This window comes from Trachinotus anak, unplaced genomic scaffold, assembly GCF_046630095.1.
Source record: "Trachinotus anak isolate AG129_WGS33_773 ecotype Australia unplaced genomic scaffold, CSIRO_AGI_Tana_v1 ptg000003l, whole genome shotgun sequence".
NCBI classification, from domain to species: Eukaryota; Metazoa; Chordata; class Actinopteri; order Carangiformes; family Carangidae; genus Trachinotus; species Trachinotus anak.
In genome coordinates, this window is record NW_027273854.1 from 20,788,569 (window position 1) to 20,812,515 (window position 23,947).

General features: G+C 52.4%; 36 non-coding genes and 3 pseudogenes across 36 annotated transcripts; all 39 read right to left on the bottom strand.

The window, feature by feature from the left end:
- Positions 1-110: 110 nt before the first annotated feature.
- On the bottom strand, positions 111-225 carry LOC139619212 (U5 spliceosomal RNA). Its single transcript, XR_011690213.1, has one exon. It is a non-coding gene; the product is annotated as a U5 spliceosomal RNA (small nuclear RNA).
- A 387-nt stretch (positions 226-612) lies between these two features.
- Positions 613-804, bottom strand: LOC139619531 (U2 spliceosomal RNA). Its single transcript, XR_011690524.1, has one exon. It is a non-coding gene; the product is annotated as a U2 spliceosomal RNA (small nuclear RNA).
- A 164-nt stretch (positions 805-968) lies between these two features.
- On the bottom strand, positions 969-1,083 carry LOC139619213 (U5 spliceosomal RNA). The gene has a single exon (XR_011690214.1). It is a non-coding gene; the product is annotated as a U5 spliceosomal RNA (small nuclear RNA).
- A 391-nt stretch (positions 1,084-1,474) lies between these two features.
- LOC139619632 (U2 spliceosomal RNA) lies at positions 1,475-1,666 on the bottom strand. Its single transcript, XR_011690622.1, has one exon. It is a non-coding gene; the product is annotated as a U2 spliceosomal RNA (small nuclear RNA).
- Positions 1,667-1,830: 164 nt separating this feature from the next.
- Positions 1,831-1,945, bottom strand: LOC139619214 (U5 spliceosomal RNA). Its single transcript, XR_011690215.1, has one exon. It is a non-coding gene; the product is annotated as a U5 spliceosomal RNA (small nuclear RNA).
- Positions 1,946-2,336: 391 nt separating this feature from the next.
- On the bottom strand, positions 2,337-2,528 carry LOC139619633 (U2 spliceosomal RNA). Its single transcript, XR_011690623.1, has one exon. It is a non-coding gene; the product is annotated as a U2 spliceosomal RNA (small nuclear RNA).
- A 164-nt stretch (positions 2,529-2,692) lies between these two features.
- Positions 2,693-2,807, bottom strand: LOC139619216 (U5 spliceosomal RNA). Its single transcript, XR_011690216.1, has one exon. It is a non-coding gene; the product is annotated as a U5 spliceosomal RNA (small nuclear RNA).
- Positions 2,808-3,210: 403 nt separating this feature from the next.
- LOC139619324 (U2 spliceosomal RNA) lies at positions 3,211-3,402 on the bottom strand. Its single transcript, XR_011690324.1, has one exon. It is a non-coding gene; the product is annotated as a U2 spliceosomal RNA (small nuclear RNA).
- A 164-nt stretch (positions 3,403-3,566) lies between these two features.
- On the bottom strand, positions 3,567-3,681 carry LOC139619217 (U5 spliceosomal RNA). The gene has a single exon (XR_011690217.1). It is a non-coding gene; the product is annotated as a U5 spliceosomal RNA (small nuclear RNA).
- Positions 3,682-4,076: 395 nt separating this feature from the next.
- On the bottom strand, positions 4,077-4,268 carry LOC139619532 (U2 spliceosomal RNA). Its single transcript, XR_011690525.1, has one exon. It is a non-coding gene; the product is annotated as a U2 spliceosomal RNA (small nuclear RNA).
- A 164-nt stretch (positions 4,269-4,432) lies between these two features.
- Positions 4,433-4,547, bottom strand: LOC139619218 (U5 spliceosomal RNA). Its single transcript, XR_011690218.1, has one exon. It is a non-coding gene; the product is annotated as a U5 spliceosomal RNA (small nuclear RNA).
- Positions 4,548-4,934: 387 nt separating this feature from the next.
- LOC139619816 (U2 spliceosomal RNA) lies at positions 4,935-5,145 on the bottom strand (annotated as a pseudogene).
- A 5,012-nt stretch (positions 5,146-10,157) lies between these two features.
- Positions 10,158-10,236, bottom strand: LOC139618774 (U2 spliceosomal RNA; annotated as a pseudogene).
- Positions 10,237-10,400: 164 nt separating this feature from the next.
- Positions 10,401-10,515, bottom strand: LOC139619220 (U5 spliceosomal RNA). The gene has a single exon (XR_011690220.1). It is a non-coding gene; the product is annotated as a U5 spliceosomal RNA (small nuclear RNA).
- Positions 10,516-10,914: 399 nt separating this feature from the next.
- On the bottom strand, positions 10,915-11,106 carry LOC139619533 (U2 spliceosomal RNA). Its single transcript, XR_011690526.1, has one exon. It is a non-coding gene; the product is annotated as a U2 spliceosomal RNA (small nuclear RNA).
- A 164-nt stretch (positions 11,107-11,270) lies between these two features.
- Positions 11,271-11,385, bottom strand: LOC139619221 (U5 spliceosomal RNA). The gene has a single exon (XR_011690222.1). It is a non-coding gene; the product is annotated as a U5 spliceosomal RNA (small nuclear RNA).
- A 395-nt stretch (positions 11,386-11,780) lies between these two features.
- Positions 11,781-11,972, bottom strand: LOC139619535 (U2 spliceosomal RNA). The gene has a single exon (XR_011690528.1). It is a non-coding gene; the product is annotated as a U2 spliceosomal RNA (small nuclear RNA).
- Positions 11,973-12,136: 164 nt separating this feature from the next.
- On the bottom strand, positions 12,137-12,251 carry LOC139619222 (U5 spliceosomal RNA). The gene has a single exon (XR_011690223.1). It is a non-coding gene; the product is annotated as a U5 spliceosomal RNA (small nuclear RNA).
- A 395-nt stretch (positions 12,252-12,646) lies between these two features.
- LOC139619536 (U2 spliceosomal RNA) lies at positions 12,647-12,838 on the bottom strand. The gene has a single exon (XR_011690529.1). It is a non-coding gene; the product is annotated as a U2 spliceosomal RNA (small nuclear RNA).
- Positions 12,839-13,002: 164 nt separating this feature from the next.
- On the bottom strand, positions 13,003-13,117 carry LOC139619223 (U5 spliceosomal RNA). Its single transcript, XR_011690224.1, has one exon. It is a non-coding gene; the product is annotated as a U5 spliceosomal RNA (small nuclear RNA).
- Positions 13,118-13,512: 395 nt separating this feature from the next.
- Positions 13,513-13,704, bottom strand: LOC139619606 (U2 spliceosomal RNA). Its single transcript, XR_011690598.1, has one exon. It is a non-coding gene; the product is annotated as a U2 spliceosomal RNA (small nuclear RNA).
- Positions 13,705-13,868: 164 nt separating this feature from the next.
- On the bottom strand, positions 13,869-13,983 carry LOC139619224 (U5 spliceosomal RNA). The gene has a single exon (XR_011690225.1). It is a non-coding gene; the product is annotated as a U5 spliceosomal RNA (small nuclear RNA).
- Positions 13,984-14,378: 395 nt separating this feature from the next.
- LOC139619537 (U2 spliceosomal RNA) lies at positions 14,379-14,570 on the bottom strand. Its single transcript, XR_011690530.1, has one exon. It is a non-coding gene; the product is annotated as a U2 spliceosomal RNA (small nuclear RNA).
- Positions 14,571-14,734: 164 nt separating this feature from the next.
- LOC139619225 (U5 spliceosomal RNA) lies at positions 14,735-14,849 on the bottom strand. Its single transcript, XR_011690226.1, has one exon. It is a non-coding gene; the product is annotated as a U5 spliceosomal RNA (small nuclear RNA).
- Positions 14,850-15,248: 399 nt separating this feature from the next.
- On the bottom strand, positions 15,249-15,440 carry LOC139619538 (U2 spliceosomal RNA). Its single transcript, XR_011690531.1, has one exon. It is a non-coding gene; the product is annotated as a U2 spliceosomal RNA (small nuclear RNA).
- A 164-nt stretch (positions 15,441-15,604) lies between these two features.
- LOC139619226 (U5 spliceosomal RNA) lies at positions 15,605-15,719 on the bottom strand. The gene has a single exon (XR_011690228.1). It is a non-coding gene; the product is annotated as a U5 spliceosomal RNA (small nuclear RNA).
- A 399-nt stretch (positions 15,720-16,118) lies between these two features.
- Positions 16,119-16,310, bottom strand: LOC139619539 (U2 spliceosomal RNA). The gene has a single exon (XR_011690532.1). It is a non-coding gene; the product is annotated as a U2 spliceosomal RNA (small nuclear RNA).
- A 164-nt stretch (positions 16,311-16,474) lies between these two features.
- LOC139619227 (U5 spliceosomal RNA) lies at positions 16,475-16,589 on the bottom strand. The gene has a single exon (XR_011690229.1). It is a non-coding gene; the product is annotated as a U5 spliceosomal RNA (small nuclear RNA).
- A 395-nt stretch (positions 16,590-16,984) lies between these two features.
- On the bottom strand, positions 16,985-17,176 carry LOC139619540 (U2 spliceosomal RNA). Its single transcript, XR_011690533.1, has one exon. It is a non-coding gene; the product is annotated as a U2 spliceosomal RNA (small nuclear RNA).
- Positions 17,177-17,340: 164 nt separating this feature from the next.
- Positions 17,341-17,455, bottom strand: LOC139619228 (U5 spliceosomal RNA). Its single transcript, XR_011690230.1, has one exon. It is a non-coding gene; the product is annotated as a U5 spliceosomal RNA (small nuclear RNA).
- Positions 17,456-17,850: 395 nt separating this feature from the next.
- On the bottom strand, positions 17,851-18,042 carry LOC139619541 (U2 spliceosomal RNA). Its single transcript, XR_011690534.1, has one exon. It is a non-coding gene; the product is annotated as a U2 spliceosomal RNA (small nuclear RNA).
- A 164-nt stretch (positions 18,043-18,206) lies between these two features.
- Positions 18,207-18,321, bottom strand: LOC139619229 (U5 spliceosomal RNA). Its single transcript, XR_011690231.1, has one exon. It is a non-coding gene; the product is annotated as a U5 spliceosomal RNA (small nuclear RNA).
- A 395-nt stretch (positions 18,322-18,716) lies between these two features.
- Positions 18,717-18,908, bottom strand: LOC139619607 (U2 spliceosomal RNA). Its single transcript, XR_011690599.1, has one exon. It is a non-coding gene; the product is annotated as a U2 spliceosomal RNA (small nuclear RNA).
- Positions 18,909-19,072: 164 nt separating this feature from the next.
- LOC139619231 (U5 spliceosomal RNA) lies at positions 19,073-19,187 on the bottom strand. Its single transcript, XR_011690234.1, has one exon. It is a non-coding gene; the product is annotated as a U5 spliceosomal RNA (small nuclear RNA).
- A 407-nt stretch (positions 19,188-19,594) lies between these two features.
- On the bottom strand, positions 19,595-19,786 carry LOC139619542 (U2 spliceosomal RNA). Its single transcript, XR_011690535.1, has one exon. It is a non-coding gene; the product is annotated as a U2 spliceosomal RNA (small nuclear RNA).
- A 164-nt stretch (positions 19,787-19,950) lies between these two features.
- LOC139619232 (U5 spliceosomal RNA) lies at positions 19,951-20,065 on the bottom strand. Its single transcript, XR_011690235.1, has one exon. It is a non-coding gene; the product is annotated as a U5 spliceosomal RNA (small nuclear RNA).
- A 395-nt stretch (positions 20,066-20,460) lies between these two features.
- LOC139619543 (U2 spliceosomal RNA) lies at positions 20,461-20,652 on the bottom strand. Its single transcript, XR_011690536.1, has one exon. It is a non-coding gene; the product is annotated as a U2 spliceosomal RNA (small nuclear RNA).
- A 164-nt stretch (positions 20,653-20,816) lies between these two features.
- LOC139619372 (U5 spliceosomal RNA) lies at positions 20,817-20,931 on the bottom strand. The gene has a single exon (XR_011690371.1). It is a non-coding gene; the product is annotated as a U5 spliceosomal RNA (small nuclear RNA).
- Positions 20,932-21,326: 395 nt separating this feature from the next.
- LOC139619682 (U2 spliceosomal RNA) lies at positions 21,327-21,501 on the bottom strand (annotated as a pseudogene).
- Positions 21,502-23,947: the final 2,446 nt, after the last annotated feature.

Genomic DNA, 23,947 nt, shown 5'->3' on the forward strand with positions numbered 1-23,947 from the left:
GCGGTTGGCTGCTTTTGACATGAGCGGAGCAATGGCTGCTTTTCACCACCTCCGCCCACCTCCCCATTCCTGACCTCGACAGCTGTTTGACTTTTCACAAACTCAAAGGGCTCAGCCATACGGCAGAGCCTGCCAAAAATAGCTTAAACTCATTGGTGTTCCTCTCCACGGAAGTCTTTAGTAAAAGGCGAAAGACTTGTGCGTGATGAAGAGAAACCAGAGTCAGTACAGGCCTCTCCTCAAGAGCGGCCGAGGACCCCATTGGTCCCAGTCACCGCCCTCACGGTAGCCTTCTCTTAGCTTGCCAAATCCCCGCCCCCTCCCCATGTTGTCACGGGCTCTAGCCAATCGGGCTGTGGAGAAAAGTGTCTGGGCCTCAACATGCAATCCCCACAAATTTCTCAAGTTATCAGGCGCTTGCAGGCCCCCGGGGACCAAAATACAGGGAAAATGCGGGGTTGATTGGAGGCTAGCAGCCCTTCCAGGGCGCGTGAGGGATATCAGCTGTGGGGCAGGTTGACTCACCTTCCTCCAGCCACTGCCAGAGGGGCATTTGAAACTGTACGTTTGCGTCATTGTTTGCTTGCTTGCTTGCTTTTCCACACGGCCAGAGAAGGGTGCACCGTTCCCGGCGGCACTGCAATGCCAGGTCGATGCGTGGAGTGAACGGAGCAAGCCCCTTTTTCAGCTCCCAGTTCTAAAAATCCGTTTAATATGTTTGTCCTCGGGTAGAGGACATATCAGATATTAAACTGATAAGAACAGATACTACACTTGATCTTAGCCAAAAGGCCGAGAAGCGATGGGCCCAAAGTGTCTGGCGTTCCAGCCAGGCTCTTGGCACAAATCTCGCTGGTCGCGGTTGGCTGCTTTTGACATGAGCGGAGCAATGGCTGCTTTTCACCACCTCCGCCCACCTCCCCATTCCTGACCTCGACAGCTGTTTGACTTTTCACAAACTCAAAGGGCTCAGCCATACGGCAGAGCCTGCCAAAAATAGCTTAAACTCATTGGTGTTCCTCTCCACGGAAGTCTTTAGTAAAAGGCGAAAGACTTGTGCGTGATGAAGAGAAACCAGAGTCAGTACAGGCCTCTCCTCAAGAGCGGCCGAGGACCCCGTTGGTCCCAGTCACCGCCCTCACGGTAGCCTTCTCTTAGCTTGCCAAATCCCCGCCCCCTCCCCATGTTGTCACGGGCTCTAGCCAATCGGGCTGTGGAGAAAAGTGTCTGGGCCTCAACATGCAATCCCCACAAATTTCTCAAGTTATCAGGCGCTTGCAGGCCCCCGGGGACCAAAATACAGGGAAAATGCGGGGTTGATTGGAGGCTAGCAGCCCTTCCAGGGCGCGTGAGGGATATCAGCTGTGGGGCAGGTTGACTCACCTTCCTCCAGCCACTGCCAGAGGGGCATTTGAAACTGTACGTTTGCGTCATTGTTTGCTTGCTTGCTTGCTTGCTTTTCCACACGGCCAGAGAAGGGTGCACCGTTCCCGGCGGCACTGCAATGCCAGGTCGATGCGTGGAGTGAACGGAGCAAGCCCCTTTTTCAGCTCCCAGTTCTAAAAATCCGTTTAATATGTTTGTCCTTGGGTAGAGGACATATCAGATATTAAACTGATAAGAACAGATACTACACTTGATCTTAGCCAAAAGGCCGAGAAGCGATGGGCCCAAAGTGTCTGGCGTTCCAGCCAGGCTCTTGGCACAAATCTCGCTGGTCGCGGTTGGCTGCTTTTGACATGAGCGGAGCAATGGCTGCTTTTCACCACCTCCGCCCACCTCCCCATTCCTGACCTCGACAGCTGTTTGACTTTTCACAAACTCAAAGGGCTCAGCCATACGGCAGAGCCTGCCAAAAATAGCTTAAACTCATTGGTGTTCCTCTCCACGGAAGTCTTTAGTAAAAGGCGAAAGACTTGTGCGTGATGAAGAGAAACCAGAGTCAGTACAGGCCTCTCCTCAAGAGCGGCCGAGGACCCCATTGGTCCCAGTCACCGCCCTCACGGTAGCCTTCTCTTAGCTTGCCAAATCCCCGCCCCCTCCCCATGTTGTCACGGGCTCTAGCCAATCGGGCTGTGGAGAAAAGTGTCTGGGCCTCAACATGCAATCCCCACAAATTTCTCAAGTTATCAGGCGCTTGCAGGCCCCCGGGGACCAAAATACAGGGAAAATGCGGGGTTGATTGGAGGCTAGCAGCCCTTCCAGGGCGCGTGAGGGATATCAGCTGTGGGGCAGGTTGACTCACCTTCCTCCAGCCACTGCCAGAGGGGCATTTGAAACTGTACGTTTGCGTCATTGTTTGCTTGCTTGCTTGCTTGCTTTTCCACACGGCCAGAGAAGGGTGCACCGTTCCCGGCGGCACTGCAATGCCAGGTCGATGCGTGGAGTGAACGGAGCAAGCCCCTTTTTCAGCTCCCAGTTCTAAAAATCCGTTTAATATGTTTGTCCTTGGGTAGAGGACATATCAGATATTAAACTGATAAGAACAGATACTACACTTGATCTTAGCCAAAAGGCCGAGAAGCGATGGGCCCAAAGTGTCTGGCGTTCCAGCCAGGCTCTTGGCACAAATCTCGCTGGTCGCGGTTGGCTGCTTTTGACATGAGCGGAGCAATGGCTGCTTTTCACCACCTCCGCCCACCTCCCCATTCCTGACCTCGACAGCTGTTTGACTTTTCACAAACTCAAAGGGCTCAGCCATACGGCAGAGCCTGCCAAAAATAGCTTAAACTCATTGGTGTTCCTCTCCACGGAAGTCTTTAGTAAAAGGCGAAAGACTTGTGCGTGATGAAGAGAAACCAGAGTCAGTACAGGCCTCTCCTCAAGAGCGGCCGAGGACCCCATTGGTCCCAGTCCCCGCCCTCACGGTAGCCTTCTCTTAGCTTGCCAAATCCCCGCCCCCTCCCCATGTTGTCACGGGCTCTAGCCAATCGGGCTGTGGAGAAAAGTGTCTGGGCCTCAACATGCAATCCCCACAAATTTCTCAAGTTATCAGGCGCTTGCAGGCCCCCGGGGACCAAAATACAGGGAAAATGCGGGGTTGATTGGAGGCTAGCAGCCCTTCCAGGGCGCGTGAGGGATATCAGCTGTGGGGCAGGTTGACTCACCTTCCTCCAGCCACTGCCAGAGGGGCATTTGAAACTGTACGTTTGCGTCATTGTTTGCTTGCTTGCTTGCTTGCTTGCTTGCTTGCTTTTCCACACGGCCAGAGAAGGGTGCACCGTTCCCGGCGGCACTGCAATGCCAGGTCGATGCGTGGAGTGAACGGGGCAAGCCCCTTTTTCAGCTCCCAGTTCTAAAAATCCGTTTAATATGTTTGTCCTCGGGTAGAGGACATATCAGATATTAAACTGATAAGAACAGATACTACACTTGATCTTAGCCAAAAGGCCGAGAAGCGATGGGCCCAAAGTGTCTGGCGTTCCAGCCAGGCTCTTGGCACAAATCTCGCTGGTCGCGGTTGGCTGCTTTTGACATGAGCGGAGCAATGGCTGCTTTTCACCACCTCCGCCCACCTCCCCATTCCTGACCTCGACAGCTGTTTGACTTTTCACAAACTCAAAGGGCTCAGCCATACGGCAGAGCCTGCCAAAAATAGCTTAAACTCATTGGTGTTCCTCTCCACGGAAGTCTTTAGTAAAAGGCGAAAGACTTGTGCGTGATGAAGAGAAACCAGAGTCAGTACAGGCCTCTCCTCAAGAGCGGCCGAGGACCCCATTGGTCCCAGTCACCGCCCTCACGGTAGCCTTCTCTTAGCTTGCCAAATCCCCGCCCCCTCCCCATGTTGTCACGGGCTCTAGCCAATCGGGCTGTGGAGAAAAGTGTCTGGGCCTCAACATGCAATCCCCACAAATTTCTCAAGTTATCAGGCGCTTGCAGGCCCCCGGGGACCAAAATACAGGGAAAATGCGGGGTTGATTGGAGGCTAGCAGCCCTTCCAGGGCGCGTGAGGGATATCAGCTGTGGGGCAGGTTGACTCACCTTCCTCCAGCCACTGCCAGAGGGGCATTTGAAACTGTACGTTTGCGTCATTGTTTGCTTGCTTGTTTGCTTGCTTGCTTTTCCACACGGCCAGAGAAGGGTGCACCGTTCCCGGCGGCACTGCAATGCCAGGTCGATGCGTGGAGTGAACGGAGCAAGCCCCTTTTTCAGCTCCCAGTTCTAAAAATCCGTTTAATATGTTTGTCCTCGGGTAGAGGACATATCAGATATTAAACTGATAAGAACAGATACTACACTTGATCTTAGCCAAAAGGCCGAGAAGCGATGGGCCCAAAGTGTCTGGCGTTCCAGCCAGGCTCTTGGCACAAATCTCGCTGGTCGCGGTTGGCTGCTTTTGACATGAGCGGAGCAATGGCTGCTTTTCACCACCTCCGCCCACCTCCCCATTCCTGACCTCGACAGCTGTTTGACTTTTCACAAACTCAAAGGGCTCAGCCATACGGCAGAGCCTGCCAAAAATAGCTTAAACTCATTGGTGTTCCTCTCCACGGAAGTCTTTAGTAAAAGGCGAAAGACTTGTGCGTGATGAAGAGAAACCAGAGTCAGTACAGGCCTCTCCTCAAGAGCGGCCGAGGACCCCATTGGTCCCAGTCACCGCCCTCACGGTAGCCTTCTCTTAGCTTGCCAAATCCCCGCCCCCTCCCCATGTTGTCACGGGCTCTAGCCAATCGGGCTGTGGAGAAAAGTGTCTGGGCCTCAACATGCAATCCCCACAAATTTCTCAAGTTATCAGGCGCTTGCAGGCCCCCGGGGACCAAAATACAGGGAAAATGCGGGGTTGATTGGAGGCTAGCAGCCCTTCCAGGGCGCGTGAGGGATATCAGCTGTGGGGCAGGTTGACTCACCTTCCTCCAGCCACTGCCAGAGGGGCATTTGAAACTGTACGTTTGCGTCATTGCTTGCTTGCTTGCTTGCTTTTCCACACGGCCAGAGAAGGGTGCACCGTTCCCGGCGGCACTGCAATGCCGGGTCGATGCGTGGAGTGAACGGAGCAAGCCCCTTTTTCAGCTCCCAGTTCTAAAAATCCGTTTAATATCTTTGTCCTCGGGTAGAGGACATATCAGATATTAAACTGATAAGAACAGATTTTTTTTTTTTTTTTTTTTTTTTTTTTATTTCAGTTCCTCACTCCAAAACAAATGTCACAAAACAAAGAAAACAGTTTACATATGAGGTCCAAAAATCCAAAACACAATTGACCCACTCCATCCATTTTGTTCAAACAAAACAAACCAAGCCAAACAAAAGTTTACCTTAAACATCCTACCCCCCCCCCCCCCCCCTATTTCAATCCCACAGACCAAAACCCCCCTTCCACCTCTCTAAAGCAGCATGCATTCCCCACTTCAGGATGTCCCTCTCAATTCTCCTCTTCAAGTCTGCTTTTACTCTGCTCACCACCCCATCCACTCTACTGCATCTGTTGTTCTTAATTAGGTCCTGTCTAGCCACCCACAAGCCTCTCTTTACCATGCTAATTACTAGCCAAACAGCTAATTTTGCCCAACCCAGTCCTGTTCCCACCCCCCTCTCAACCATTTCCCATGATAGTTGGAACCCAAAGACTCCCTTCCGTAGCCACAGCTCCACCCTTTCCCATACTACCCTAGAAAAGGGACAGTCCCACATTACATGCCTAATTGTCTCCTCTACCGAGCACCCAATCCTAGGACACACCGGAGACCTTGCCAACCCATGCCGGTACATGATGTCTTGTACTGGCAAACACTTATGGAGGCACAACCAGTTCAGGTCCTTAAGGCCATTATCAAGCCCATGAGGCTGAATCCCCCTCCAAACACTTGGCAATATTCCTGGGACCGGAGGTGCAATGACCCTTTGCTTAACCTCTTTGTAGAGGGCCCTGTGATTAAGTTGCAGGGCTGGTGCAGAAGCCTCCGGGTGCGCCCGCAGCCACCTGGCTGCATGGCGGTAGTGCCATGGTTGCTGCTCTACCCGGGGAGCCAAGTTGTCCCAAACCAAAAGCTGCCTTGCTTGGTAGGCAAAAAAGAGGCGCAAAAAATAGCCAGAGGGGTGAACCACTGGGCCAGCTAATTCCCTACACATAAAAGAAACGAAAATGCAGTCCAACTTCAGTGGCAGATGTGGCACATCTCTCCCCCCTTCCTCAACCCCTGCCAACATGCGGGCCCTCGCAACATACTCATATCTCCCCCCCCAAATAAAACCGAATACGTGACGCATGAGAGGCCTCCTCATACTGACTGGTAGTGGATATATGTAAGCCAGGTACAGGAGAGAAGGCAAAACATCCACCTTGAGAACAAGTACCTTCCCTACAAACGTCAGGCACCTACTCTTCCAGAGAGAAATCTTCCTCTGGACCGCCTCCAGACGCCTCGTCCAGTTCACTGTGGCACCATGAGGCGACTCAAAACTTACCCCTAGGACCTTCAGAGGCCCAGAGCAGAGAGACAGACCCCCTGGTACATCCGTCCTTTCTCTCCACCTCCCAAAGAACTTAACCGAGGACTTTGCACAATTAAGGCTTGATCCAGCCACCCGGCTGAAGTCACTAAAAATCTGCAATGAACGGATAAGGCACTCATCCCTGTCCAGCAGCAATGTAGTGTCATCAGCATACTGAGACAGCTTGACTCGCAGACCCCCACTGCCAGGCACAAAAAAACCTCTCACTCCAGGATCAGCCCGAATGGCAGCTGCCAATGGCTCCATGTAAAGCACATAGAGCAGCGGTGAGAGCGGGCAACCCTGTCTCACCCCAGAGTACAAACTAAAAGCCTCCCCCAGGTGCCCATTAACCAAAACCCTGCTCCCCGCACCCCTATACAATGTGCGCAGCCACCCTACAAAAACCTGACCGAAACCTAGCCTTTCCAGTACACTAAACATAAAACCCCAATGTACTCTGTCAAAGGCCTTTGCTTGATCAAGACCGACCAGCATAAGCGGCAGATGCCTATCCTCAGCCCAAGCCACAGCATCCCGTAAGAGTTGCAGGTTCCATCTTACTGAGCGCCCTGGCACTGCACATGTCTGGTCCACATGGACCACATGTGGCAGGGCCACGCTTAACCGGTCTGCCAGAACCTTAGCCAGGAGCTTATAGTCTACGCACAGCATGGACAGCGGTCGCCAGTTATCCATATCAGCGCGATCCCCTTTCTTAAACAGAAGGGAGATAACTCCAGTCGCCATAGACCTCCCCATTTTCCCCGTACAGAGCACCTCAGTCAACACCTCCAACAATACTGGCCCAAGTATGTCCCAAAACTTAACATAGAACTCTACCGGCAACCCATCAATGCCTGGCACCTTGCGCCTGTTCATCCTACAGAGAGCACCTTCAAGCTCTTTGAGGGTCAGTGGGGCCTCCAAAGCCCGCACTATGTTCCCTGGCACCTGCTGGTTCAGCAAATCCAGGAACACCCCTCCCCCTCCTATGTCTACCGCTCGCTCCGTGAAAACATCACGGAAATGATCTGTAGCGACACACACCATCTCGCAGGTGTCCACCACAACCCTGCCCTGTTTATTCCTAACTCCTGACACCAGCTGCTTCGCCCTATCAGCCCGTATGGAGCCAAAAAAAGCAGCCGAACATGTCTCTGACTGTTCAATGAACTGCAGACGTGACCGCACCAGGTATGCGCGGGCCCTACCCTCAAAAATATGTCTCAGACTTGCTTTCAAGGATGCGCAAACTTGATGGTCTACAGCACCTTTACAGTTACCCCTAGCATACTCGAGTTCAAGGCGGTGCTGGAGATGGACCACCTCCCTCTTTGCCATTCCAGCCTTTCTCTGACAATAACTTAAACAAAATATCTTCATCCTCTCCTTAGCCACCTCCCACCACTCTAACAACCCCTGGCACAGCGGTTTGAGTCCCATAAGACCCTTAAAAAACCAAAGAAACTGTTGACTAAACAAGTCCTCCTCCAGCACACTAATATTTAAGCGCCAAAACCCAGGCCCGAAGACTGGCAAATCCAAACTCACCGTAAACAGCAAACCATCATGATCCGAAAAGCAAACCGGGAGCACCCTTCCTGCAACCAACTTCAAGGTCTTAACAAAAAATACATAATCTAAACGCTTAAAGATCCCCTGCGAATTACGCCAAGTGGGACCATCCATGAGTGGCCTGACCACCCTCGCCCCATCGACCAAACCAAAACTATTCAAAAGATTAGAAATGTACAGGTCGCTGGCATCACCCCCCTTTCCTAACTCTACATTAAAATCACCCCCTATGATGACCTGCCTGTTGGTGACAAGGTGCGGCTCCAGCATCCCAAACATTTCTTTCCGCTCTGCTGAGGATTGTGGTCCATAGACCACAATGATTCTCAGCGTGTTTGTTCCCCAGGAGATGTCCGCACCCATTATTCTCCCCTGGACAATAACAAAAACACCCTCCACTTTAATCTCCTTAAAACCAAACAAAATCCCAACTCCTGTAGAGTGAACACCCCCTATGCTCCAGACTGAGTCCCCTCTGGTCCATTCCCTTCTAAAACACCCAACATCCCCCATATCCCGTAAGTGGACTTCCTGCAACAAACAAAAAGCTACACGCAAAGAGCTAACAAATTCGAAAACGATCCTTCTTTTAACAGTGTTCCTCATTCCCCTCACATTCAGAGAAAGAACATCAAAGGAGAACATTTTAAATTACAGATGCTTACACTCAAACAAAAACAAAAAGAAAACAAAACAGTCCCCCCCCCTACTGTGAATACAGATCATCTCCTTCACTATCCATCTGGTCCGCCCAGGAAAAGGGAACAGCATTTGGTGAGGATGAAGGCCTTTTTGGTCCCTCGTATGCGTCCTCACTCAAAGGAGACGACAATAGGAGCAAACCGGGAGAAAGCTCAAAATCAAGCTCCAACCCAGCTGGTGGCTCCTCACCCAAAACCCCTGAGACATGCTCCAACCCCTGACCTGTATCTATTGCATCCCGCCCCCGGGCCCCTCCTCTAACCGTTTCCCCCCCCTGTTGTATTCCATCAGCCCTACCCACATCAACCCCCACCTCTGCGGCCTGCCCCCTCCCCTCTCCCTCCCTCTCCCTCTTTGACCTTTTACTCTTCACCACCTGCTCACACTCCCCCTTTTCAATCGAGAGACCCTCCTCCAACACCTTCAAACCTCTTCGTGCTCCTTGCTTTGGCTCGGTGGGAGCGGCACCAGTGGGGACCGTGTCCGTAATCCCCGAGGGCACCTGGTCCACACTGACTTCTCCAGCAACACTGGCAAGTCCCTGCACCTTGGATACAGAGTCCACTCTACTCCCAGAAGGGCCTGGAAGCTGATCCGCTTGCTGTGGATCAATTGACGTATTGCCCATTGGCACGAAAGTCCCTCCAAAGTCTTGAGCCTTACCCTGCCCTCCAGTGGCCCCAGCTACTTCTGCAAAGGTTCTCCTACGGCCAGGACAGCTCCGATAGAGGTGATCAAGTCCACCACATCCATGACAGGCCTTCAGTGCAGTGCAGTCTTTAGCCTCGTGTCCCCCCTGACCACAGAAACGGCAGCAGACCCCAGTGCATCCTGCCTCCGTGTGGCCAGACTGCCTACACTGCCGACAGAAAGACGGTTGCCTCGAATAGAACAAATAGCCACGGTCCCCACCGAGACTAAAAAAGGCGGGTGGATGTCTGAGACCACCAGGCCCTTCTGGCTCAGGCTTGAGCAACACCTGGAACTGCCGTCTGCCAGTCCAAAACCCCATTGGATCATTAACATATCTTGCTGCTGACACCACTTCTCCATACCGGCCCAGGAAATCAGCCAAGGCAAGATCAGTCACAAACGGGTTAAACATGTGAACTGTGATCTGCCTGAAATTAGGTCTGACCAAACTCAAAATCTTGTAGCAGGCAAGGGGCCTTACCCCAGCTCCAGCCGAACAATTTTCAGACACCTTTCTGTACACCTCCTCATTCCTCAGGGTGACATCAAAAGCTTTTTCCTGTTGGTTCCATTGAATGCACAAGACATCCTCCACCGTCAAAAGAAGCTGGCCCATGATGACCCTCTTGCAGAACCACGATCTTGAAACAGCATCTTCTTCTGTCACGATTGCCTGGAAACGAAGCGTGAACCTCAACCCAACCTTAGGGATAACCTGCACAGGAGAGGCCATACTGGCCATCGCTTCCATAGAAGTGTCGCCCAGATCAAAAAAGAAAAATCTCTCCACGAATACTACACTTGATCTTAGCCAAAAGGCCGAGAAGCGATGGGCCCAAAGTGTCTGGCGTTCCAGCCAGACTCTTGGCACAAATCTCGCTGGTCGCGGTTGGCTGCTTTTGACATGAGCGGAGCAATGGCTGCTTTTCACCACCTCCGCCCACCTCCCCATTCCTGACCTCGACAGCTGTTTGACTTTTCACAAACTCAAAGGGCTCAGCCATACGGCAGAGCCTGCCAAAAATAGCTTAAACTCATTGGTGTTCCTCTCCACGGAAGTCTTTAGTAAAAGGCGAAAGACTTGTGCGTGATGAAGAGAAACCAGAGTCAGTACAGGCCTCTCCTCAAGAGCGGCCGAGGACCCCATTGGTCCCAGTCACCGCCCTCACGGTAGCCTTCTCTTAGCTTGCCAAATCCCCGCCCCCTCCCCATGTTGTCACGGGCTCTAGCCAATCGGGCTGTGGAGAAAAGTGTCTGGGCCTCAACATGCAATCCCCACAAATTTCTCAAGTTATCAGGCGCTTGCAGGCCCCCGGGGACCAAAATACAGGGAAAATGCGGGGTTGATTGGAGGCTAGCAGCCCTTCCAGGGCGCGTGAGGGATATCAGCTGTGGGGCAGGTTGACTCACCTTCCTCCAGCCACTGCCAGAGGGGCATTTGAAACTGTACATTTGCATCATTGTTTGCTTGCTTGCTTGCTTGCTTGCTTGCTTTTCCACACGGCCAGAGAAGGGTGCACCGTTCCCGGCGGCACTGCAATGCCAGGTCGATGCGTGGAGTGAACGGAGCAAGCCCCTTTTTCAGCTCCCAGTTCTAAAAATCCGTTTAATATGTTTGTCCTCGGGTAGAGGACATATCAGATATTAAACTGATAAGAACAGATACTACACTTGATCTTAGCCAAAAGGCCGAGAAGCGATGGGCCCAAAGTGTCTGGCGTTCCAGCCAGGCTCTTGGCACAAATCTCGCTGGTCGCGGTTGGCTGCTTTTGACATGAGCGGAGCAATGGCTGCTTTTCACCACCTCCGCCCACCTCCCCATTCCTGACCTCGACAGCTGTTTGACTTTTCACAAACTCAAAGGGCTCAGCCATACGGCAGAGCCTGCCAAAAATAGCTTAAACTCATTGGTGTTCCTCTCCACGGAAGTCTTTAGTAAAAGGCGAAAGACTTGTGCGTGATGAAGAGAAACCAGAGTCAGTACAGGCCTCTCCTCAAGAGCGGCCGAGGACCCCATTGGTCCCAGTCACCGCCCTCACGGTAGCCTTCTCTTAGCTTGCCAAATCCCCGCCCCCTCCCCATGTTGTCACGGGCTCTAGCCAATCGGGCTGTGGAGAAAAGTGTCTGGGCCTCAACATGCAATCCCCACAAATTTCTCAAGTTATCAGGCGCTTGCAGGCCCCCGGGGACCAAAATACAGGGAAAATGCGGGGTTGATTGGAGGCTAGCAGCCCTTCCAGGGCGCGTGAGGGATATCAGCTGTGGGGCAGGTTGACTCACCTTCCTCCAGCCACTGCCAGAGGGGCATTTGAAACTGTACGTTTGCATCATTGTTTGCTTGCTTGCTTGCTTGCTTGCTTTTCCACACGGCCAGAGAAGGGTGCACCGTTCCCGGCGGCACTGCAATGCCAGGTCGATGCGTGGAGTGAACGGAGCAAGCCCCTTTTTCAGCTCCCAGTTCTAAAAATCCGTTTAATATGTTTGTCCTCGGGTAGAGGACATATCAGATATTAAACTGATAAGAACAGATACTACACTTGATCTTAGCCAAAAGGCCGAGAAGCGATGGGCCCAAAGTGTCTGGCGTTCCAGCCAGGCTCTTGGCACAAATCTCGCTGGTCGCGGTTGGCTGCTTTTGACATGAGCGGAGCAATGGCTGCTTTTCACCACCTCCGCCCACCTCCCCATTCCTGACCTCGACAGCTGTTTGACTTTTCACAAACTCAAAGGGCTCAGCCATACGGCAGAGCCTGCCAAAAATAGCTTAAACTCATTGGTGTTCCTCTCCACGGAAGTCTTTAGTAAAAGGCGAAAGACTTGTGCGTGATGAAGAGAAACCAGAGTCAGTACAGGCATCTCCTCAAGAGCGGCCGAGGACCCCATTGGTCCCAGTCACCGCCCTCACGGTAGCCTTCTCTTAGCTTGCCAAATCCCCGCCCCCTCCCCATGTTGTCACGGGCTCTAGCCAATCGGGCTGTGGAGAAAAGTGTCTGGGCCTCAACATGCAATCCCCACAAATTTCTCAAGTTATCAGGCGCTTGCAGGCCCCCGGGGACCAAAATACAGGGAAAATGCGGGGTTGATTGGAGGCTAGCAGCCCTTCCAGGGCGCGTGAGGGATATCAGCTGTGGGGCAGGTTGACTCACCTTCCTCCAGCCACTGCCAGAGGGGCATTTGAAACTGTACATTTGCATCATTGTTTGCTTGCTTGCTTGCTTGCTTGCTTTTCCACACGGCCAGAGAAGGGTGCACCGTTCCCGGCGGCACTGCAATGCCAGGTCGATGCGTGGAGTGAACGGAGCAAGCCCCTTTTTCAGCTCCCAGTTCTAAAAATCCGTTTAATATGTTTGTCCTCGGGTAGAGGACATATCAGATATTAAACTGATAAGAACAGATACTACACTTGATCTTAGCCAAAAGGCCGAGAAGCGATGGGCCCAAAGTGTCTGGCGTTCCAGCCAGGCTCTTGGCACAAATCTCGCTGGTCGCGGTTGGCTGCTTTTGACATGAGCGGAGCAATGGCTGCTTTTCACCACCTCCGCCCACCTCCCCATTCCTGACCTCGACAGCTGTTTGACTTTTCACAAACTCAAGGGGCTCAGCCATACGGCAGAGCCTGCCAAAAATAGCTTAAACTCATTGGTGTTCCTCTCCACGGAAGTCTTTAGTAAAAGGCGAAAGACTTGTGCGTGATGAAGAGAAACCAGAGTCAGTACAGGCCTCTCCTCAAGAGCGGCCGAGGACCCCATTGGTCCCAGTCACCGCCCTCACGGTAGCCTTCTCTTAGCTTGCCAAATCCCCGCCCCCTCCCCATGTTGTCACGGGCTCTAGCCAATCGGGCTGTGGAGAAAAGTGTCTGGGCCTCAACATGCAATCCCCACAAATTTCTCAAGTTATCAGGCGCTTGCAGGCCCCCGGGGACCAAAATACAGGGAAAATGCGGGGTTGATTGGAGGCTAGCAGCCCTTCCAGGGCGCGTGAGGGATATCAGCTGTGGGGCAGGTTGACTCACCTTCCTCCAGCCACTGCCAGAGGGGCATTTGAAACTGTACGTTTGCGTCATTGTTTGCTTGCTTGCTTGCTTGCTTGCTTTTCCACACGGCCAGAGAAGGGTGCACCGTTCCCGGCGGCACTGCAATGCCAGGTCGATGCGTGGAGTGAACGGGGCAAGCCCCTTTTTCAGCTCCCAGTTCTAAAAATCCGTTTAATATGTTTGTCCTCGGGTAGAGGACACATCAGATATTAAACTGATAAGAACAGATACTACACTTGATCTTAGCCAAAAGGCCGAGAAGCGATGGGCCCAAAGTGTCTGGCGTTCCAGCCAGGCTCTTGGCACAAATCTCGCTGGTCACGGTTGGCTGCTTTTGACATGAGCGGAGCAATGGCTGCTTTTCACCACCTCCGCCCACCTCCCCATTCCTGACCTCGACAGCTGTTTGACTTTTCACAAACTCAAAGGGCTCAGCCATACGGCAGAGCCTGCCAAAAATAGCTTAAACTCATTGGTGTTCCTCTCCACGGAAGTCTTTAGTAAAAGGCGAAAGACTTGTGCGTGATGAAGAGAAACCAGAGTCAGTACAGGCCTCTCCTCAAGAGCGGCCGAGGACCCCATTGGTCCCAGTCACCGCCCTCACGGTAGCCTTCTCTTAGCTTGCCAAATCCCCGCCCCCTCCCCATGTTGTCACGGGCTCTAGCCAATCGGGCTGTGGAGAAAAGTGTCTGGGCCTCAACATGCAATCCCCACAAATTTCTCAAGTTATCAGGCGCTTGCAGGCCCCCGGGGACCAAAATACAGGGAAAATGCGGGGTTGATTGGAGGCTAGCAGCCCTTCCAGGGCGCGTGAGGGATATCAGCTGTGGGGCAGGTTGACTCACCTTCCTCCAGCCACTGCCAGAGGGGCATTTGAAACTGTACGTTTGCGTCATTGTTTGCTTGCTTGCTTGCTTGCTTGCTTTTCCACGCGGCCAGAGAAGGGTGCACCGTTCCCGGCGGCACTGCAATGCCAGGTCGATGCGTGGAGTGAACGGAGCAAGCCCCTTTTTCAGCTCCCAGTTCTAAAAATCCGTTTAATATGTTTGTCCTCGGGTAGAGGACATATCAGATATTAAACTGATAAGAACAGATACTACACTTGATCTTAGCCAAAAGGCCGAGAAGCGATGGGCCCAAAGTGTCTGGCGTTCCAGCCAGGCTCTTGGCACAAATCTCGCTGGTCGCGGTTGGCTGCTTTTGACATGAGCGGAGCAATGGCTGCTTTTCACCACCTCCGCCCACCTCCCCATTCCTGACCTCGACAGCTGTTTGACTTTTCACAAACTCAAAGGGCTCAGCCATACGGCAGAGCCTGCCAAAAATAGCTTAAACTCATTGGTGTTCCTCTCCACGGAAGTCTTTAGTAAAAGGCGAAAGACTTGTGCGTGATGAAGAGAAACCAGAGTCAGTACAGGCCTCTCCTCAAGAGCGGCCGAGGACCCCATTGGTCCCAGTCACCGCCCTCACGGTAGCCTTCTCTTAGCTTGCCAAATCCCCGCCCCCTCCCCATGTTGTCACGGGCTCTAGCCAATCGGGCTGTGGAGAAAAGTGTCTGGGCCTCAACATGCAATCCCCACAAATTTCTCAAGTTATCAGGCGCTTGCAGGCCCCCGGGGACCAAAATACAGGGAAAATGCGGGGTTGATTGGAGGCTAGCAGCCCTTCCAGGGCGCGTGAGGGATATCAGCTGTGGGGCAGGTTGACTCACCTTCCTCCAGCCACTGCCAGAGGGGCATTTGAAACTGTACGTTTGCGTCATTGTTTGCTTGCTTGCTTGCTTGCTTGCTTGCTTTTCCACACGGCCAGAGAAGGGTGCACCGTTCCCGGCGGCACTGCAATGCCAGGTCGATGCGTGGAGTGAACGGAGCAAGCCCCTTTTTCAGCTCCCAGTTCTAAAAATCCGTTTAATATGTTTGTCCTCGGGTAGAGGACATATCAGATATTAAACTGATAAGAACAGATACTACACTTGATCTTAGCCAAAAGGCCGAGAAGCGATGGGCCCAAAGTGTCTGGCGTTCCAGCCAGGCTCTTGGCACAAATCTCGCTGGTCGCGGTTGGCTGCTTTTGACATGAGCGGAGCAATGGCTGCTTTTCACCACCTCCGCCCACCTCCCCATTCCTGACCTCGACAGCTGTTTGACTTTTCACAAACTCAAAGGGCTCAGCCATACGGCAGAGCCTGCCAAAAATAGCTTAAACTCATTGGTGTTCCTCTCCACGGAAGTCTTTAGTAAAAGGCGAAAGACTTGTGCGTGATGAAGAGAAACCAGAGTCAGTACAGGCCTCTCCTCAAGAGCGGCCGAGGACCCCATTGGTCCCAGTCACCGCCCTCACGGTAGCCTTCTCTTAGCTTGCCAAATCCCCGCCCCCTCCCCATGTTGTCACGGGCTCTAGCCAATCGGGCTGTGGAGAAAAGTGTCTGGGCCTCAACATGCAATCCCCACAAATTTCTCAAGTTATCAGGCGCTTGCAGGCCCCCGGGGACCAAAATACAGGGAAAATGCGGGGTTGATTGGAGGCTAGCAGCCCTTCCAGGGCGCGTGAGGGATATCAGCTGTGGGGCAGGTTGACTCACCTTCCTCCAGCCACTGCCAGAGGGGCATTTGAAACTGTACGTTTGCGTCATTGTTTGCTTGCTTGCTTGCTTGCTTGCTTGCTTTTCCACACGGCCAGAGAAGGGTGCACCGTTCCCGGCGGCACTGCAATGCCAGGTCGATGCGTGGAGTGAACGGAGCAAGCCCCTTTTTCAGCTCCCAGTTCTAAAAATCCGTTTAATATGTTTGTCCTCGGGTAGAGGACATATCAGATATTAAACTGATAAGAACAGATACTACACTTGATCTTAGCCAAAAGGCCGAGAAGCGATGGGCCCAAAGTGTCTGGCGTTCCAGCCAGGCTCTTGGCACAAATCTCGCTGGTCGCGGTTGGCTGCTTTTGACATGAGCGGAGCAATGGCTGCTTTTCACCACCTCCGCCCACCTCCCCATTCCTGACCTCGACAGCTGTTTGACTTTTCACAAACTCAAAGGGCTCAGCCATACGGCAGAGCCTGCCAAAAATAGCTTAAACTCATTGGTGTTCCTCTCCACGGAAGTCTTTAGTAAAAGGCGAAAGACTTGTGCGTGATGAAGAGAAACCAGAGTCAGTACAGGCCTCTCCTCAAGAGCGGCCGAGGACCCCATTGGTCCCAGTCACCGCCCTCACGGTAGCCTTCTCTTAGCTTGCCAAATCCCCGCCCCCTCCCCATGTTGTCACGGGCTCTAGCCAATCGGGCTGTGGAGAAAAGTGTCTGGGCCTCAACATGCAATCCCCACAAATTTCTCAAGTTATCAGGCGCTTGCAGGCCCCCGGGGACCAAAATACAGGGAAAATGCGGGGTTGATTGGAGGCTAGCAGCCCTTCCAGGGCGCGTGAGGGATATCAGCTGTGGGGCAGGTTGACTCACCTTCCTCCAGCCACTGCCAGAGGGGCATTTGAAACTGTACGTTTGCATCATTGTTTGCTTGCTTGCTTGCTTGCTTGCTTTTCCACACGGCCAGAGAAGGGTGCACCGTTCCCGGCGGCACTGCAATGCCAGGTCGATGCGTGGAGTGAACGGAGCAAGCCCCTTTTTCAGCTCCCAGTTCTAAAAATCCGTTTAATATGTTTGTCCTCGGGTAGAGGACATATCAGATATTAAACTGATAAGAACAGATACTACACTTGATCTTAGCCAAAAGGCCGAGAAGCGATGGGCCCAAAGTGTCTGGCGTTCCAGCCAGGCTCTTGGCACAAATCTCGCTGGTCGCGGTTGGCTGCTTTTGACATGAGCGGAGCAATGGCTGCTTTTCACCACCTCCGCCCACCTCCCCATTCCTGACCTCGACAGCTGTTTGACTTTTCACAAACTCAAAGGGCTCAGCCATACGGCAGAGCCTGCCAAAAATAGCTTAAACTCATTGGTGTTCCTCTCCACGGAAGTCTTTAGTAAAAGGCGAAAGACTTGTGCGTGATGAAGAGAAACCAGAGTCAGTACAGGCATCTCCTCAAGAGCGGCCGAGGACCCCATTGGTCCCAGTCACCGCCCTCACGGTAGCCTTCTCTTAGCTTGCCAAATCCCCGCCCCCTCCCCATGTTGTCACGGGCTCTAGCCAATCGGGCTGTGGAGAAAAGTGTCTGGGCCTCAACATGCAATCCCCACAAATTTCTCAAGTTATCAGGCGCTTGCAGGCCCCCGGGGACCAAAATACAGGGAAAATGCGGGGTTGATTGGAGGCTAGCAGCCCTTCCAGGGCGCGTGAGGGATATCAGCTGTGGGGCAGGTTGACTCACCTTCCTCCAGCCACTGCCAGAGGGGCATTTGAAACTGTACATTTGCATCATTGTTTGCTTGCTTGCTTGCTTGCTTGCTTTTCCACACGGCCAGAGAAGGGTGCACCGTTCCCGGCGGCACTGCAATGCCAGGTCGATGCGTGGAGTGAACGGAGCAAGCCCCTTTTTCAGCTCCCAGTTCTAAAAATCCGTTTAATATGTTTGTCCTCGGGTAGAGGACATATCAGATATTAAACTGATAAGAACAGATACTACACTTGATCTTAGCCAAAAGGCCGAGAAGCGATGGGCCCAAAGTGTCTGGCGTTCCAGCCAGGCTCTTGGCACAAATCTCGCTGGTCGCGGTTGGCTGCTTTTGACATGAGCGGAGCAATGGCTGCTTTTCACCACCTCCGCCCACCTCCCCATTCCTGACCTCGACAGCTGTTTGACTTTTCACAAACTCAAGGGGCTCAGCCATACGGCAGAGCCTGCCAAAAATAGCTTAAACTCATTGGTGTTCCTCTCCACGGAAGTCTTTAGTAAAAGGCGAAAGACTTGTGCGTGATGAAGAGAAACCAGAGTCAGTACAGGCCTCTCCTCAAGAGCGGCCGAGGACCCCATTGGTCCCAGTCACCGCCCTCACGGTAGCCTTCTCTTAGCTTGCCAAATCCCCGCCCCCTCCCCATGTTGTCACGGGCTCTAGCCAATCGGGCTGTGGAGAAAAGTGTCTGGGCCTCAACATGCAATCCCCACAAATTTCTCAAGTTATCAGGCGCTTGCAGGCCCCCGGGGACCAAAATACAGGGAAAATGCGGGGTTGATTGGAGGCTAGCAGCCCTTCCAGGGCGCGTGAGGGATATCAGCTGTGGGGCAGGTTGACTCACCTTCCTCCAGCCACTGCCAGAGGGGCATTTGAAACTGTACGTTTGCGTCATTGTTTGCTTGCTTGCTTGCTTGCTTGCTTTTCCACACGGCCAGAGAAGGGTGCACCGTTCCCGGCGGCACTGCAATGCCAGGTCGATGCGTGGAGTGAACGGGGCAAGCCCCTTTTTCAGCTCCCAGTTCTAAAAATCCGTTTAATATGTTTGTCCTCGGGTAGAGGACACATCAGATATTAAACTGATAAGAACAGATACTACACTTGATCTTAGCCAAAAGGCCGAGAAGCGATGGGCCCAAAGTGTCTGGCGTTCCAGCCAGGCTCTTGGCACAAATCTCGCTGGTCGCGGTTGGCTGCTTTTGACATGAGCGGAGCAATGGCTGCTTTTCACCACCTCCGCCCACCTCCCCATTCCTGACCTCGACAGCTGTTTGACTTTTCACAAACTCAAAGGGCTCAGCCATACGGCAGAGCCTGCCAAAAATAGCTTAAACTCATTGGTGTTCCTCTCCACGGAAGTCTTTAGTAAAAGGCGAAAGACTTGTGCGTGATGAAGAGAAACCAGAGTCAGTACAGGCCTCTCCTCAAGAGCGGCCGAGGACCCCATTGGTCCCAGTCACCGCCCTCACGGTAGCCTTCTCTTAGCTTGCCAAATCCCCGCCCCCTCCCCATGTTGTCACGGGCTCTAGCCAATCGGGCTGTGGAGAAAAGTGTCTGGGCCTCAACATGCAATCCCCACAAATTTCTCAAGTTATCAGGCGCTTGCAGGCCCCCGGGGACCAAAATACAGGGAAAATGCGGGGTTGATTGGAGGCTAGCAGCCCTTCCAGGGCGCGTGAGGGATATCAGCTGTGGGGCAGGTTGACTCACCTTCCTCCAGCCACTGCCAGAGGGGCATTTGAAACTGTACGTTTGCGTCATTGTTTGCTTGCTTGCTTGCTTGCTTGCTTGCTTGCTTGCTTTTCCACACGGCCAGAGAAGGGTGCACCGTTCCCGGCGGCACTGCAATGCCAGGTCGATGCGTGGAGTGAACGGAGCAAGCCCCTTTTTCAGCTCCCAGTTCTAAAAATCCGTTTAATATGTTTGTCCTCGGGTAGAGGACATATCAGATATTAAACTGATAAGAACAGATACTACACTTGATCTTAGCCAAAAGGCCGAGAAGCGATGGGCCCAAAGTGTCTGGCGTTCCAGCCAGGCTCTTGGCACAAATCTCGCTGGTCGCGGTTGGCTGCTTTTGACATGAGCGGAGCAATGGCTGCTTTTCACCACCTCCGCCCACCTCCCCATTCCTGACCTCGACAGCTGTTTGACTTTTCACAAACTCAAAGGGCTCAGCCATACGGCAGAGCCTGCCAAAAATAGCTTAAACTCATTGGTGTTCCTCTCCACGGAAGTCTTTAGTAAAAGGCGAAAGACTTGTGCGTGATGAAGAGAAACCAGAGTCAGTACAGGCCTCTCCTCAAGAGCGGCCGAGGACCCCATTGGTCCCAGTCACCGCCCTCACGGTAGCCTTCTCTTAGCTTGCCAAATCCCCGCCCCCTCCCCATGTTGTCACGGGCTCTAGCCAATCGGGCTGTGGAGAAAAGTGTCTGGGCCTCAACATGCAATCCCCACAAATTTCTCAAGTTATCAGGCGCTTGCAGGCCCCCGGGGACCAAAATACAGGGAAAATGCGGGGTTGATTGGAGGCTAGCAGCCCTTCCAGGGCGCGTGAGGGATATCAGCTGTGGGGCAGGTTGACTCACCTTCCTCCAGCCACTGCCAGAGGGGCATTTGAAACTGTACGTTTGCATCATTGTTTGCTTGCTTGCTTGCTTGCTTGCTTTTCCACACGGCCAGAGAAGGGTGCACCGTTCCCGGCGGCACTGCAATGCCAGGTCGATGCGTGGAGTGAACGGAGCAAGCCCCTTTTTCAGCTCCCAGTTCTAAAAATCCGTTTAATATGTTTGTCCTCGGGTAGAGGACATATCAGATATTAAACTGATAAGAACAGATACTACACTTGATCTTAGCCAAAAGGCCGAGAAGCGATGGGCCCAAAGTGTCTGGCGTTCCAGCCAGGCTCTTGGCACAAATCTCGCTGGTCGCGGTTGGCTGCTTTTGACATGAGCGGAGCAATGGCTGCTTTTCACCACCTCCGCCCACCTCCCCATTCCTGACCTCGACAGCTGTTTGACTTTTCACAAACTCAAAGGGCTCAGCCATACGGCAGAGCCTGCCAAAAATAGCTTAAACTCATTGGTGTTCCTCTCCACGGAAATCTTTAATAAAAGGCGAAAGACTTGTGCGTGATGAAGAGAAACCAGAGTCAGTACAGGCCTCTCCTCAAGAGCGGCCGAGGACCCCATTGGTCCCAGTCACCGCCCTCACGGTAGCCTTCTCTTAGCTTGCCAAATCCCCGCCCCCTCCCCATGTTGTCACGGGCTCTAGCCAATCGGGCTGTGGAGAAAAGTGTCTGGGCCTCAACATGCAATCCCCACAAATTTCTCAAGTTATCAGGCGCTTGCAGGCCCCCGGGGACCAAAATACAGGGAAAATGCGGGGTTGATTGGAGGCTAATAGCCCTTCCAGGGCGCGTGAGGGATATCAGCTGTGGGGCAGGTTGACTCACCTTCCTCCAGCCACTGCCAGAGGGGCATTTGAAACTGTACGTTTGCGTCATTGTTTGCTTGCTTGCTTGCTTGCTTGCTTTTCCACACGGCCAGAGAAGGGTGCACCGTTCCCGGCGGCACTGCAATGCCAGGTCGATGCGTGGAGTGAACGGAGCAAGCCCCTTTTTCAGCTCCCAGTTCTAAAAATCAGTTTAATATGTTTGTCCTCGGGTAGAGGACATATCAGATATTAAACTGATAAGAACAGATTTTTTCTTTCGAAAAGATTTATTGACACTCATTTCAAGTTTTTTTCAAAGAAGGTTTACATCTTGAGATACAAAGGGTACATTATAATCACAACAATTTGATAAATAGTTGTAAAACCATTGTTTGTTTTTTTTAAAACATTAAAAACAAATATTTCACGGGGTTTTACATGTTGTCAAACATAAAATCCATCTCACAAATGAAAACCATGGAGTGTCCCAAATCTTTAAAAGGGAGTGCATTGGTTTAAAACTTCTCTTCTTTCTAATTTTGTGCAGGAGCAGAGTGAGTCCCTACCCAGGGTCACTCATTCCGCTCCCCCAAACATTTGGTCTCTCGGGATCCTGTCGTGGTGCTCAGAGGAGATCCTCACCCTGTTGCTCCTTCCCACCTGCCTCACCCGGAGAGCCAGGCCGCCGCTGCTTTGACCTTTTCATGTGTGGCTCCGGCTCCTTCGTCCGAATGGGCACAGAGGCGATGCTTCTTTGTGGCTGTGTCCTAGGCCTGCCGCCTACAGCCATCCGGATCACAGCCACGGGGGGGATCTGCATGTGCTTCCTTACCAGCAAGTTTCTGGAGGTCCATATGGCGTCTTTGATGGCGGCTAGGGTGAGCCACATCTGGGCAAAGTCATCGTTCTTCAGTGTTTTTTGGCTCACCCCATACAGCACCAGTTGTGCTGTAAGGACCTCCCTTGCTGGCAAGTACGGGAATTGCAAGGAGCCGGCCATTGCCCACTGGTCTACGGCAGCGCTGCACTCCCAGAGCAAATGCCTCACCGACTCTGGCGCGCCACAACCGGGTCGGGGGCAGGTTGAGCGTGTTGACATGCCCCGGGAGTGCATGACGGACCTGACTGGGAGAATCTCATGAGCCACCATCCATGACAGGTCCCGGAGTCTGTTTGGAAGAGCAGAATGGTTCACGTTGCGCCAAACTGTTGAGGGCTCGCCAAATGCGAGCCCGCGCACTGGACTCACTGGCTCCTGCTCCTGCACAACAGAGATCAGAGAACGGTGGTTGGTTAAAATATGCAGCTCCTCCTGCTCCAGTTTAAAATGCTTTAAAAACGTCGGGATAAAAGCATAGGCTGGTGGCAGGCTAAAAGACACGGGTACTTTAAGATCTGTAGGTAAAATCTTCAATCGTCTGAGGTACGATCCCATCCAGAAACGTGTCATGGCTGTAGTTTTGGGGTTTCCGGATGGGTCTGTGGCTTGTTTGAGGTGTAGTGCGGTGTATCGGCTTCCTAAAAACAAGTACAGGTCAGGCACTCCTTTTCCTCCTTTCTCTTTTGGCCTTTTCATGACCTCCCTCCTCAGTCTCTCCCACTTGGAGCCCCACAGGAAATAAAAGATGGCTCGCTCCAGATCTAAAAGCACTCTCCTAGGTGGGATAAAAACAGAACTGATGAGTAAAAGCAAAGGTAAAATCACCGCTTTGATGATTAAAACCTTTCCTTCAATAGTCAGTCCTCTAAGTCCCCAATATCCTAGTCTTTGTTTTACTTTCCCTACCACGTCTGGCCAATTTGTTGTTCCTTCTCCCTCCCTGTCAAATTTGATCCCCAGTATTTTTTGGTCAGTCTGGGTCACAGTCAAAGGGAGTCCTGTCATCTCAGTCGCTGTCCACGGTCCATAAAATTGGGCTTGGGTCTTGTTTTTGTTCAACTTTGACCCAGAAGCCTGTCCAAACCAGTCAGTCAAGTCCAGCGTCCTGTTGACGGATAAAAGGTCGGTGCATAAAATGTTCACGTCGTCCATGTATAAAATACACTTGGTGTCCAGTCCCCCGCTCCCCGGTACTCCCAACCCATTGATTCGTTGATCCCTTCTCAAGATCTGTGCCAGCGGTTCTATACATGTTATGTATAGGAGGGCAGATAACGGACAACCCTGACGGACACCGCAGTTAATATCGACTGCTTTTGTCAAATGCCCGTTAATCACAAATTTGCTGGTAATGTCCCGATACAGCAATCCCACCCAAGCTAGAAACCTTTCTGGGAACCCCATTTTTTGCAGTACCTTGAAAAGGTACTGGTGCGAGACCCGATCGAAGGCTTTCTCAAAATCTAAATTTAGGACTACTAGCCGGATGTTTCTGTCTCTCGCGTAACAGGTGGTGTCTCGGATCAGTACCAGGCTGTCGGTGATCTTCCTCCCTGGGATGGCACAGCCTTGATCCGGGTGAATCACCCCCTTTAAAAACAAGGACATACGTGAGGCTAAAAGTTTGCTAAAAAGTTTACAATCAAGGTTTAAAAGTGCGATAGGTCTCCAGTTCATCAGGTCGGTCTTGTCTTTGTTTTTGTGCAGTAGAGTCACTATCCCTACTCTAAAACTGTCAGGAAGTCGGTCTAGGTGCTCAAAGTCTTTAAAAACATCGATCAAATCAGGTGCTAAAATGTCCCAAAAGGTCAAATAAAATTCCAAGGGAAGTCCATCCTGTCCTGGGGACTTCCCT